Source organism: Hyalella azteca, unplaced genomic scaffold (assembly GCF_000764305.2).
Source record: "Hyalella azteca isolate HAZT.00-mixed unplaced genomic scaffold, Hazt_2.0.2 contig11623, whole genome shotgun sequence".
Lineage (NCBI taxonomy): Eukaryota > Metazoa > Arthropoda > Malacostraca > Amphipoda > Hyalellidae > Hyalella > Hyalella azteca.
This window is the reverse complement of record NW_025941614.1, coordinates 37,200-49,963: the sequence shown is the minus strand read 5'-3', so window position 1 is coordinate 49,963 and position 12,764 is coordinate 37,200. Positions and strand designations below refer to the sequence as shown.

The following is a 12,764-nucleotide window of genomic DNA, read 5'->3' as shown; positions in this document are numbered from 1 at the left end:
GAAAACTTATCCGGTATTCTCCTTGCTTGGTTCACTCGCATCAATCTATAGATTGAGCATAAAGTCGATAATGTACGCAATAAATAAATTTTTCCAGACCAGAGATCATAAGCCAAGTATCGTTGAAATCTCCTGTTTACTCAATCCACTTAATTGTTGCGCTAGATCCAAACTCTACTGTAATAAACGTACTATCCAGCACCAATTCTAATAACATGCTAACTGGAGCGATCTCAAGTTGCCGTAAATAAATAAGTTATGAAAAGATCTGAACATAAAAATTCATTACAATATTCAAAGGGTGGAATTATGTTTCCCATCTAAACATGACCCTTTTTAAATTACCATATCCTCCAGAATCTCAACGTATCCTCCAAAAACTCCACACAACTCGAAATAATGGCATGGTTCTCTTTGACTTGGCCCATAACTTTCATGAAATTTCGTCGATTCTGTGAAGGAAGTAGACGATTTCGAGGCGATGTTTGAGCACCTTAAAGCTTCCACAGGAAATGGATGAAAGTCTGGTGAAGCTAGCTTGCATGACCGCAGCAACCCAGCACTCATTTCCCAGTATGCCAATGACTGTGCATGGTTCCTTCCATAAAGAAAATATTCCCCACTGAGGAGGACGCCAGTAAAAATCTTGCGGTTGGTGAAACGAGCTGTCGTTCCGGTATCACGGGAAGTCAAGAGCTTGACAAGCCACCAATTACACTTTTCTTCCAGAGCACCCGAACCCTTTTCGGGGGAGTTTAATGCGTGCGTTCGCCCGCCGTGAAGTGTCTTCCCTTGTAGGCTCTCTGGCTGTGGTGCCTGAACTTCCTTTGGTTCTGCTTCAGGTATCCTCAAATAAGCCAAGACTTGCGTACGAGTATTATACTGCTGATACGAAGCCGGTTAACATTATCTTGTCAACCACGACGCCCACAACATATTGAGGAAATCAATTAGTGTTGAAAGACTTAGAACTTAAAATTGATTTAAGAGTTCAGCAGGTTTCGTACTTCAATGAAAAAATTACTTATTCGGACAGAGAACAGCATTGTTCGAAACTAAACATTATGATAACGATTGCAAAATTATTACAGCATGCGTAGTCTGCAGATGAATTTCGACAAGAACATTCAATGCACCTAATTCACCAGAATCTCCATAAGTGATTTAAAATCCAATAAAGACTTGACATTCTACAAAGCTGCGGCATTTCCTTATGCCGAATTCTAAGAACAACAGACATCGCGCAGGTCAGTTCGAGGATTCCATGTCCTGGAGTTGGACTTCCATATCCTGCGGCGCTGCTACACAGCAGCAGCCGGTGCTTCCCTGATCTAATCGCCACACGGCGTCACGTAGCAACTTCTAGAAGCGTTCCTTCTTTCTTCATTATCTTCAGCTTTCGTATACTATGAATTATAAGGAAAAGAAAATATGGTAGAAATGAAATAATTCTACACGCACATTCCTGAAAATGGCTAAAAGTGTTCTCATTCCGCACAAAAACGTGAACGTTAGAAGTTAATTAATTTGAACATTTAGAAAGTTATATAAATTTTAAAACAATAACATAAATTCAAATATAATTGAAAGTTCAATGAATTCTAGCGCAATTATTAATCATACTACACATAGTGTTAATAAATTTGTAAAACAAAAGAAAGGAGGAACAAATAAGGCTTAGTCGCTTTTCAAAATCCGTCTTCCTAAACAAACAAAATCCGTCTTCCTGACAATTTGAGTATTGCCGTTTCGCAATTTTATAATTAATTATTTGAGTATTGCAGTGTCGCAATTTTCCGGTTAATTATTTTAGCATCGCCGTGTCACAAATATAGACGATGAAGTTTTATTATCACGAACAAATGTTTTTGTTCGGAGCAAAAATCAAGTGCAAGTTTGTTCACGCCATGGAAACTGTAACCGCCTTCTAGACTGCATCTTTCTCCCCGCAACTGCGGCAATACCGAGGCTCTTAGGTCATTACCTCGGCAGCGTTGACGCTTTAATTTTCGGTGCATTTATCAAGCCATTCTGGAGGGAGGAGCGAGTGTTCTGGCCAGGCAAACGTGAACAATAATCCATTTCCTGCAGCTGCGGTGTGTTCTTTTTCTTGATTAAAGGACTCGACACGCAACGACGCTGTCTTCAGGCGAGACATTTAAACGCACCTGTGAGGTGCCAGCGTGTGGTCGCCTCATGCAGATAGCATATCTTGATTGCATTATTATCATTAGTAAAATATCAAACCAATGAATCATGAGCTATAAATTAAAAATGTTTAAATCTAAGATTTAATATATTAAGCTTATTCGCTGTGAAAAATCTACGACGAATATTTGCTAGCGAAGAGTACCCTATTTTCGAAGAGCAGTTTTGGCTTCAACAGAGACAAAGACTTCACCAATTTAACTGAAGCCCAAATTTACGAAAGACGTCAGTGAAAGTTCCACAATTGCAAAATATTTTTTCAGTGATTTGAACACATCAATTAGAAATATTTTAATAACAAAAAAGTCCCTTTAATTTTTAATAACCAAAAAGTCCCTTTAATAGTTGTTAACACAAAAATCTTTTCTGATAGAGATTATAAAAAATGAGCGAAATTAAGCAATGCCCTCAATTGGGAAGGAAAATGAAATCAGTGCAACACAACAAATGAAGCAGAACAGCACGTACGATAGCTCGATGAACACACAGACAGGCCAACAGAAATGGGAACAGTAAAGGCTCGCCGGCTCATTGCTCTGTTATGACGGCGCTGTGAAAACATCAGCCGACGGATGCAGAGAAGCCAACACGAGACGTGATGTTCTCAACCTGTGGCCGACTTGCATGTAGCGCAACTTCCTCTAACGCAGCCGCGAGTTGCGGTCCAGTGATCACATCTAACACTTGTATTTCAATATTCATGTTCTCTCAGGAACGCCAATCCCAAAACTGATCGTGCACAAGATAAAAAGGTTATTCGTATTCTTGGATGTGGCAACGTCAAAGGGCTATACACAGGGTTCAATTGCGAGAAATGGACCATTCCGCTACTTCAAAGTTTACATTTGTAAACCTTGGTGTATAGGATTAACAAATTTAAATTCTTTTTCAGTTTAAGATGGACCAGTATATTTTACGACACTACACAATCCTTTCTGATAAAACTCACAAGTTGGAGACATCTCAATCATTTAGTTAAGTTATCGTAGCCACGTAACACTATCTACCTAAAATTTCAAGCATCCTCGGACATCTTTAGCGGCATCAATATAATGTCGAAGTTACATTGTTTTAATTTTCCGTATATCCTTGCTAACGTCCAGTCGAGTTCAGCAGGCCGGCAGTTAGAAACTTGCTCTTTATTTACCGTGATTTATCGCCATCACTTGCTCTTTATTTATTGGCGATTCGATCTTAATTAATTTAAGACGGCTTGATCTCTGTAAAATTGAAGTGCATTTCAAATTTCAATGTTTGTGTTGAATAAAGTGTTACACTGCCGTACTTTCTATCTCGTCACGCATGCTCGCGTATTTTTTAGAAGCAGATCTGAATTGAATTTATCGAATTAAATAAGCATACGAGTTTCCAGAGGTGCAACCAAAACGAAATTATTTCGACGTGCCATTCGTAATTAATTAAGAGGCGAAAAAAGTTTTCTCACGGCGGTTCCAATAAAACCTGTTCGTGAATTAAATCCGTGAAAATTTTGCACACGATTCTTGTGAATCTCAGTACCGGACATGGCTGCCGCGCTGCCTCATGGTATGGATTTTCCAGTAACTACGATGTTATATCTTTATAATTTTACAGAACCGCATGATGGCCGTCTGTCAAAAGTTTCATATTTGTTGTAATGATTACCGTGCATAATATTATTTATTTTTATTGAAATGGGTGATACTTCAGTTCATCGATATTGGTATGAGAAACGAGTATCTTAAGAGAAAACATGAAGATGACGAACCTTTCGAAATTTAAACAAATTACTGCGTAAAACAGAGCAAGTTATCCGTATCGAAGGGTAGTTATTTCCTGTTAATCGTACACGCAAGATTTGGCACTGAAAGAATCATGAATGCAAGAAGCTCAAAAATTCATATTATTTAAAAAATTACATTAATTCAGGAATAATTAAGTATGAGGTGCAGGATGAGAATAACTCGACCGATGCCGTAGTTCGCCAGTCATGCGGTTCACCGAAGCAAGAAAACGCGGCTGAACTGCTCCAGAAATATATTTATGGAGCAAAGCCACGATCAATTGCTTCGAGGCAGGCGCTCGTGTGTAAAATGTACAGGGATCACTTCAATGTGTGTACAATATACAGGGATCACGTCAAGGTTGTTCACGCCAGTAGCTTCGCCACGTCGCCGCTGGTCTTTAAAGCGTGCGAGGGTCAACAAACGCGCGGACGCTTCAGTGAGTGCATGGAGCTCACGCAAACTGCCTTCACGGATCTTTCCATGCACGACAAGTGGCGTGTATCACGCGCATGAATAAGTTTTCACTTCGTCGGTTTTGTGAAGAGTAATTCAGGATAAATTGCGAAAACCCTGTAAGAAAATTCAGATATCCGAAAAATTTACAGCGCTCGTTGTTCAAAAATTCAATGGTTTATGCGCAGCTAGAAAATCAAAACCTGAACTCAGGTTTTGAATCAAATCATAGCGACATTCTAATACAAAAATTTAAATTGAATTGCATCAATGCAATTCTGTTGATGAAATGGCTGGAAATATTTTCAGAAGACAATTTACTTAAGCTTCAAATATTTATTTATTTATTTTTTAACCCAAGCAATACCGAAGCATTCATATGCAATTTTATTCTTGTAATAATTTGATCATCGGGTCATTCACTTTCATACAATGCGGTGTAATCACCAAAGATGACACTACAATTTATCAATCGAGCGCCATGTTGCTCGACAATTAAAACTGGATTTTGTACGACGGATGAGATTGAATGAAGTGCACCAGCGGAAGAGGTTTTGTGGCTCCGCAGCGAAGCGATCCGATGAAGCGGAGAACCGCCTCGGGTTTGTGCAAGCGTTGCCACAACCAAGTGTGTCTGTCGCCTGACGCCCTCTGCTCGGCATCTATTGCTAAGCATTAACTAAACCAAAGCTTTTTCTAATATATTTAAATAAAAAAACTTAACTAATTCTCCCAGTATACCTCGAATTTGAGAATAATAGCAATGACAAATATACACGAGCAGCACCTCACTGTGCTGGCTGTAAATAAATAAACTCTAATAATTCGAGTTGAATAAATGCAACACTAAAAAAACAAGCTAAAAAGCGCATATAGTTTGCGACGACATTATTCATACACCCCTTTATTTCCAATGTTTTCTTGAACAACTCGAACATTAATGAATGCATGAGCCTAAAATTTGATTGAACTAGGCAGTATGTAATAGAACAAATAGCACTACATCCTCAGAACAAAATGTAATTGCAAAACGTTTTAACTTGCAAAATTTCCCAACACCTTCTGACACAATTATTCGTACAGTTGGGAAATACTAACATAATTGCAATAATAATAATCAGTGGTAAATCCTTTCATCTTGAAAACCTACAGCAGTCTCATTGTATAGTTTTTGATGAGATTCGCAGTAGTATCCGTTATCGATCGTATTATATTATCCCATCCTTCAATTGCGACTTGTTTAAAATTACTGGCGATTCTTGGGAGCCTTATTATTGATTCAAACTTTCACTTATTGCCGTAAATTCTCAATTGGGTTCAAATCGGGGCTATTTGCTAGCAATGACAGAACAGCTAGTGACCTTCGTTTTTATTAAGCCGTGTTGTCGTGCAGCTTTCGACGTATGCATCGAATCATTAGCTTGCTAAAGTATCCTCGTCGTCCAAGAACCAAAGTTCGAGCGGTTGTTTGAAGGGTTTCATTCAAAATAGATATATAAAAATCTGAGTTCATTATTTCATAAATTGGAACCAACTTCGTGGTGCCACTTGAAGAGAAAAAAAAAACATCATTGATCCAGCCCTATAGCACGACTGTTGTGATTGTGTTCTTCGGAAGGAAAATTTCCCCTTTTTGCTCCCGATCTTTATCGTGTGTTATGTGCAAATGGCTTAATTTTTGTCGCATCGATCCATAAAATTGATTCCAAAAGCCTTCCTATTTGTCCATGTCAGATTTTGGTATAGTGATAGTCAAACGAACAGCAACATATGACGTTGTGTGTGACGTGGGACTCGCCGAGGTCTGCATCCATGCAGGCCATTCATGCATGTTGCGACAACGCTGTATAGTACGCTGACTCACGCTTGTTCCCTCACTAGCTTATCCATTGGCAATGTCCTTCAACACCAATCTTGGATTCATATATACGAATCGTTCCAATAGTTTTGGCTTCCGTCCTCATTCCTAAACTTTACAAACTTCTTTATCATCGACTGTACGTTGGATCTTGGAATATTCAGGCGTTTCGAGACGCACCCATCAGGACCCTTGCCAGATTAGTGTAAGTCAATAATTTGCTTCTCAAATCCACACTAAATTTATGCGTTCTTGCCCATCTAGAAGTTTGCAGTGAAATTGCAGGAACCGACACCTCTTGAATGACATCACCGAGAATAACGTCCACCGGGATAATATCAAACCGAATACAACTTCGAACCTTATCAAAAACTATAGCAAGAGACTGCTGGAGGATATCAAGATGGAAAGACATGCCATTGATTATTAATATTGCTACTATGTTAGTATTTTCCAACTGTACGAAAAATTGTGTCTCAAGGGGTTGGGGAATTTCTGCATGTTAAAACGTTTTAAAATTAAGTTTTGTTTTGAACATGTGTTATTTTCCTTATTACATACTGCTTAGATCAATCGAATATTAGGCTTATACATACTTTAATTTTCGAATTATTGGAGAAAGCATTGAAAAGAAAAGGATGTACGAAAAATTTCGTCGCTAACTATTTGAAAAAAATTTCTGAGCACTGCTGTTGACGTACAAATGTTTGACACATGAGAAGGTCGCTTAATATATACATGAGCCTTTCGTGCAGTCTATCTCCAAATAATATCTGCCTCAAATTTACATTGCCACGTACCCTATTGGAAAATTGTCATGGAATCTAACTAGTCATAATATGCAAGAGCCTAACTAGTCAGAATATTTTTGGCTGCAGAGGTAGTTTATCAATTATTTGAATTAAAATAACAGCACCAAGCAATTATTTATCGTACGTGATGACTAATGACTATATATTGCAAGTTCCTTGTTCGCCGTTCAGGATTTGTGTGCCACATCTCTCATAGGAAATTTTAGAGGATTAATCCACAACATTAAGTTATTCACAACTAGAACTACACGACTTAAGAGTTAACTTGTCAGCAAAATATTAACGACTTCACTGAATTAGCCTCCATTGACTGTGTGATTGGGTACTTGAAAAGCGGTGCAAACGCTGCTCATCACCAACCCGTCATCAAAATTTTTATACAGAATCTTCAGAAAGAAGTGGATTATATTATCTTGTGTAAGCAAAAATGTAAAAATGTGCATACATGATGAAAGTGAATATTAAAAATTAAATATAATAACAAAGAAGTGAAAATATTCTAGAATCTAGAGTCACCGCTCGTAGAATGCAACATGATTGACAGGGCTGAAAATTTGATGACTACTCTCGACGTATACCTCCCAAACTGTAATAAAACACCATAAGCTAGAAAATATGCCGTTGCATTTCAGAATTCATATATTTCTTATCATAGACCTCATCATATTTTATAATTTTCCTACCTACTGTATACCTACCCAGCCAGTTTATTACCCCATAAACTATCGTAGCAATATTTTTTTTCTGAAAAACGTTCAATTCAGCTGGCAACAGCAGTTGGCTAATTATATAATTATAAATAGGGTATAGGTAGATATGGAATGGTATTTATAAAAAAGTTATAATTTTTATCTGACAATTTTCATTATTATTATCAATATTATAAATTAGTATAATTATCCTGATTGCTGGAAAAACTGGAATATTAAAAACTACGCTAAATCGATGAGTTAATATTTATGCATACACTCAAAGTTAGAACTAACAATTAGAATAATTCGTAAAAGTTTGAAATTTGAATTCCAATTGATCATCCGCACGAGCCTGGATCGAGGTGACGTCGCAGTACACAACAATGCAGGAAATATTCTAGTGTACGTAGATATACCACGGCCTCTGTGGTCACAGCAAGCACAAGGGAAAGTGTTGACGATAACGTAAACGCGAGGGACACGAGACGTGGTCATCAGAACTGGCCTTAAAACTCGTCTTTTATGTGCGAACGCCGCAGCAAATGTAGCTGCAAGACACGCGTGAAGGAGCGCACGAGCATTTACTTGAGGTAATGCATTCGAGCAAAATATTCTAGGGGATATATACAGGAAGTGTTTAAATTCCAAGGTGAAATGACACAAATTTTCAAAATTTCAAGGAAACCGCAAAAAATGCGGATGGAAACATGAATTAAATTTATATGGTTTACATGCTTCACAAGCGAGCAAGATTATAATTGTTGAAGTTGAGATGAGTTAAAAGAGTAGAGTGAGTTAAAATGAGCGATTAAAAATGAGTGAGTTAAAATGAGTGAGTTAAATGAGTGAGTTAAATGAGCGAGTTAAAATAAGTGAGTTGAAATGAGGAATACTGTAATTGTATCACCGAGTTAGGGCAGCGATCGACAAAGCACGGCTCGCGAGCCGTGTATAAAAATATATTTTTTTAAGCTTAATGTGTCGAAATAATTAATGCAATAAATAATAATTACTAAGTATTCGGATTAATGCATGCCGTTTTGGTAACAACGCATCACAGCAGCAGCTAAGAAATAAACTACCCGCTGCAGAAGCATCACAAATACAAAACATATCCACCTATTAGTGACACAAACAGTTAATTGACAAAAATGCTTGAGCCCACTAGGTATGGAGAAGTATCCTGATCAGAGTGTTCAGTGTAAATGCGAGTTTTACAAGATATACGACAAAATGTAAAACTTTCTGCCGATATTTTGCAAGTCATTGATGCACTTAAATCTAACTAGGCTACGATCCAATAATCACATAAACGGTTAGAATTTAGAGTACAATGTAACTCAGTACTCACTGCAGCGAGTGCCAGAGAGCGCGTTTTCTCGTCGACGAAAACTTGAGGTCACGGACGGACATGCAGACGGACAGACAGACAGACAGACAGACGGACATGGCTAGCACAATAGTGCATTTTTTTCAATAAATGAGAAATGCGCTAACAAGGTGCTGTATCTAGACTTTGTGTTTCTTAACTGTAAAGATTGCTCCACGCAGCGTTGTGGTGCGCTATAGAGTATCAAAACAGTGAACACGACGGTTTCCTGTCCAGGCGCATTGCGCTGACCTTGCGCAATTCTCTTGCAGGAAACTTGCAATGTATTGAACATAAGAATATACTTGTTTTCCTCCCATGGATGCTAAATAAGAATAATATAAATAAATAAATATACTTGTTATCCTCTCATGGATGCAAAATAAGAAAAATTTAAATAAGCATATATACTTGTTATCCTCCCTTGGATACAAAATAAGAAAATTACGAATAAATAAATATACATGTTATCCTCTCATGGATGCAAAATAAAAAAATTATGAAAAAAAATTATCAATAATAACCAAATCGAGGCCACAATAGTCCACATAAAAACGCCTCCTCAACTTGTTGTCTATACCACGATCCAACTTCAACAGAATCTGTCAACGTTTCAGAATCGAGTCACTGTTGAACTTCACATGAGATTATCCCGATCTCAAGAATTTGTTGACGAAGCATTGGTCCGTTTCTAGGACTAGGTCACTTGGTAATGCTAGTTACAAATTTTACTTAGAAAACCATAATATTGACTCAATGCTACTAAGCAGGCCTTAAAACCTTGTCAAAGGATTTATCATTTGATGGAAATCACATAAGATTAGAATATTAAATTAACATTGTAACAACAGTCAGAATTTTACACAGGAAAAATGTCACCTCGAGAAAAATATCATTTTTTTCAGCTTTTAGAAAGACAGATCACCGCAGAGCCATAAGAAACTGCTTGTGCTGTAGGAAGATAAATTATAAATCGAGCTCTTGTTCTCAGTCGAGAATATATGGCTCATATTATAACTTCATTTTAGTAATATTAAAATATTTTTAATTACGGAAATTATCAACGAAAAATAAACTGCCTATTGATCGTTTATACGAAAATTTATGAGTTTATGGGGTTAAGGCAAAAAGACTTGAGGTTAACGTAACTGAACTTCAACTCTTAGCATGAAGAGCTCGAGAGGTATAAGCTGGTAAATAATAAAAGTGTCTTCAGAAGAACCCGAGTTTTCTGACAAACTACCGAATTAAATGTTTGCAAAAATACCCGAATTTTCGTCTCGTATTAGTCCTGTTCACCCATCAAGCTTTGATCAATTGAAACGATTGTAGATAATAACAAAATTGAGGTTTTGAAGTTATGAATCAGTCTAACCAGGAAATGACGAACGACTATATAGTCTCCCTACCTCGCATACGTCACACAGCCACACATGTACTCATTTCAGTGCAATCTATCAATAAGCCTACAAACACACGAACCAAGAGTAGAGCGGGGGAAACTTCGCTTCCATTACTTGAATGGGTGTATCGGCAACTGGAAGGCTCAATATTGGTGAGCTTGCGTTGCTACAACAGTGATCATGCAATCAAATAATTTATGACTTGAACCAATTTAATACAGTTAAAAAATGATTCCGGCCCGATGCAGTAGGTATAATCTACGCGTGCACAAATCACCAACAGGTGATGGGAATGACGCACCGCAATCGTCCCACACAGGCAGAGGAGACAGAGACGAGATCAGAAATGGTCTCCTCAGGCTGTGGTGGGAAATGACGAACTCATTTCCTATGACGGAAAATTTTAATGCATATGATTCAGATGATTTCTATTTCGCTAAATCACAATCACGGAGACGTATGGTAAGACAACGATTTTTTAAAGGCTTTAAAATTTTGACATTCACACCAAAATATTGGAATTCGTTATCGGGCTCCGAGAAATTTAACGATAACCTCATTTAATTGACGATGCTATCAAATTCTGCGAAATAAAAATACCATTACCTAGCTAGTTCATGGGTTTAGAATTATTCCTGTCGATCACGGCTGCCTGTTAAATTTAAATTACCTAAAATCGTAATGCTCGAGATCATCCCGGTATTTTTTTACTTACCATCCCCCTGGGGACAGTGTCACAAATCAACTCGATGTCTTCAGCTTTCCGACCACGCCTGTTAACTGTTCGCTGTTTGTCATAGAATAGAATAGAATAGAATAGAATAGATCATATAAAGTGCTATATAGAGCATATGGGCACCTACCATAGCCCATATAAAGTGCTATATAGAGCATATGGGCACCTACCATAGCCCATATAAAGAGCTATATAGAGCATATGGGCACCTACCATAGCCCGTATAAAGTGCTATATATAGAGTCTAAGATTCCTTAGAAGTTTTGTGTGATTCTCGAGGTTCGCCGGAGCTTGTATAGGATCGAATTGGTCTAGAGAGGCTTTTTTTGCTCGGACAAAGCGTCGTGCGAGACTCGAGATTTTCAGTTGAGGGATGGAGGACAGGTGCGCCGTACGATAATATTGTACTATTGATATTTTGCTTTGAAACTTCGTCTTCAGGGTCGAAGTAGGAATTAAGTTCTATGAGTTCTAGCTTCACCGTAACTGTTTTGTATTGTTTTGTATTTATCCACTAATTTTAATATCACAAAAGATCCCTCACGTTTCCTGAATTTCATCAAAGACGCTCTAAATTAAATTTATTTGCAAGATTTTAACCTCATCTATATAAGATAAAACCTGATGCATAATGTTGAATTAGCGCACTCCATCATTGCTGAAAAATTTATATTATATAATTTCGTTGTGATATGATAAACTAGTTTGGAATATTTCGTAAAACTAACATACTAGCCGAGTTCTGAATGACAAATTAACAAAGATTAATCATCATATTTAATCATCTCTTAGCTCAGAAGAGTTACATTATAGCCGTACATTGCTGAACTCAAATGGCATTTCAAGCGATCAATATAACGATCCACAAGCAATTGAAATAAATGACTCCATTTTGAATATATTGCATCAACAAAGTGACTGAAGATGGAGAAATTCTGATACGGAAAAGCAATAATGGATAGAAAGTGCGTAGCAATCACATGGCAAATGCAGCTCTTTGTTCACAAGAAAAAATAGAGATCACGCATGCAACTTGTCACTTGATTTCACGATTCGATTAGATTGATTTCGTACGAGCGAACAGCCATCAACGTAGAAGGCTTTACCATGCATCACTGAAACTATTGTTTTCTATCTATTTTTAATTTATTAGCTCTTTGTCTTAGTATTAATTTAAAAACGCAGTTTGAGTACATGCAGCAACGTGTAATTTACAAAAAGGAGCTAACCTGACGTACCGTAGTTTATATAACTAAGCTAAAGGCGTTTAATTTTGATAATGATTATCTTCTATTACGTAAATATTACGAGTATGGCGTGAAGATATGAAGCACGCGGACTGATATACGAACATATGACATTTGTACTTGGCTGTCCAAGACATTTTTGTGAGACTCTGACCTAATCAAAGTTGATGAGTGAATAGTGGAACGTTTGGCGTGGTGAGTGCCCGTATACAGAGGCTGC

General features: G+C 37.5%; 1 protein-coding gene across 1 annotated transcript in view; it reads right to left on the bottom strand.

Annotated features, from left to right (window-relative positions):
• Positions 1-12,764, bottom strand: part of LOC108667405 (tubulin alpha-8 chain) — a 33,059-nt gene that overhangs the window by 19,707 nt on the left and 588 nt on the right. The gene's annotated exons all lie outside the window — the stretch shown is intronic.